The following is a 1,632-nucleotide window of genomic DNA, read 5'->3' as shown; positions in this document are numbered from 1 at the left end:
GTTCACCTCATTGGAGAAAAGACTGAACACATTCATAGTCACTATTTTTATTTTTGGTTCTAAATTAATCTTACATTTCCTGCTGGTCCTAAATTCTTGCAATCATTTATCTCTGCCCAGTCACGGTTAAAGGGCAATAAAATAGGATGGCAGAAGCCATGTGAAATGATGGAATAAAAATCTGTCCCACTACAGAAACCCAAATGCAAAGAATTTCTCTTTGTGGAAGCTGCTTTCCACTTTGTGCTCCTGCTTCATGGTATTAATTAGTGCACAAGACTCTCCTGAGTTTGTAAATATGTTATCAGAGAACAAGGGTTCTTGTATCATCGCAGGAAGGCATTCCAGGACTTACTAATAAACCACATGAACAAAGCCAAGCAGTAGATTTAGTAAAAGAAAGGAAATAGCGTATTACACTCTCAAGATGGCAAGAGAGTGGGCAGGCCCAGAAGGAGAGCAACTGCACCGAAGAACGAAGAATTTAAGATTATATTCGAATGAGGGCACGAAATATTTAGGGGTGGCATTATGGGCATTTCCAAGGCAGGGTTTTACTGCCCACTCCTTCCCGTCGGGAGGAGGGATTTTGTCCTTATTTGGACCTTGTTAGAACTGTCATGGTGACACAGGGGGTGGAGATTTTTCTTGATTGCCATGCTAATAATGTTTTAATCCATTATAATTAGCTAACGTTCACTTTGAACTGGCGAGAGGGTGTCGGATCTGCTCTTGGCCACTGGAATCCAGTTCTGGCCAGTCTGGTAGCTGGTAGCATCTTTTCCTAAGGATGACCTCACCTCCTCCTTCCTTTGTCTCCTGTCACCTCCTCCTTCCTTGCTTCCCCGCTCTCTCCCTGCAGCCCTGTTCTTTCTGCCTACAGTAACAAATACACAGGAAAATGTTTTTGATCTCTTCAGTGTTGTTATATACCTCAGAAAAGAGTGTGTAAGCATGGATCATGGGTGACCTGAGGCATGTCAGTACATCTGGCAAGATGAATGCCAATGAGAACCAACATTTTCTGGATGATCTGACATCAGTAAGAGTAGATCTAGCTTCTAAGATTCAGGTCTTGGTTTCTGAAACTAAGTTTCGACAGGATAAAGTGAGCATATCAACCAAGATATGCTAGGTTATGGCACAATAACACAAACCCCCGCATCTTAGTTTTAAACATCACAGGTTTATTTTCCATGTTCAGTACAAGTCCATTGTGGGTTGGCAAGATGACTCTACCCATCAGTCACTCAGGGTCTCAGGTTGGCAGAAAAGCTATATCTTGAATGTTGCCAGTTGCTAGGTCCAAGGGGAAAAAATGCTCAGGAAGGTCTCACTTGGGCCAGTAAGTGCCCAGAAATGACCCACAGCACCTCCACTCACAACTCATTGGCCACAACTAGTTGAATGACCACAGTTAACCACAAGGAGGCCAGGAAGTGCTGGAAGGGGAAAGGTGTAGACTTCCTAAACTGCACTATTGGTTAGAGATGGGAGGACAACAAGACAAATGTCGACAGAGGAGTGGGTACTTTAGGCGTATGACTGGTTCTGCTGTGGTAACAACATGAACTAACACCTCAGACCTTCTCAGACACCTGAAACCTCAAATGGCTGCACGTCATTTATGAT

The sequence above is a fragment of the Hipposideros armiger genome, unplaced genomic scaffold (genome assembly GCF_001890085.2).
Source record: "Hipposideros armiger isolate ML-2016 unplaced genomic scaffold, ASM189008v1 scaffold_748, whole genome shotgun sequence".
NCBI lineage: Eukaryota > Metazoa > Chordata > Mammalia > Chiroptera > Hipposideridae > Hipposideros > Hipposideros armiger.
Note: the sequence above shows the minus strand (reverse complement) of the source record.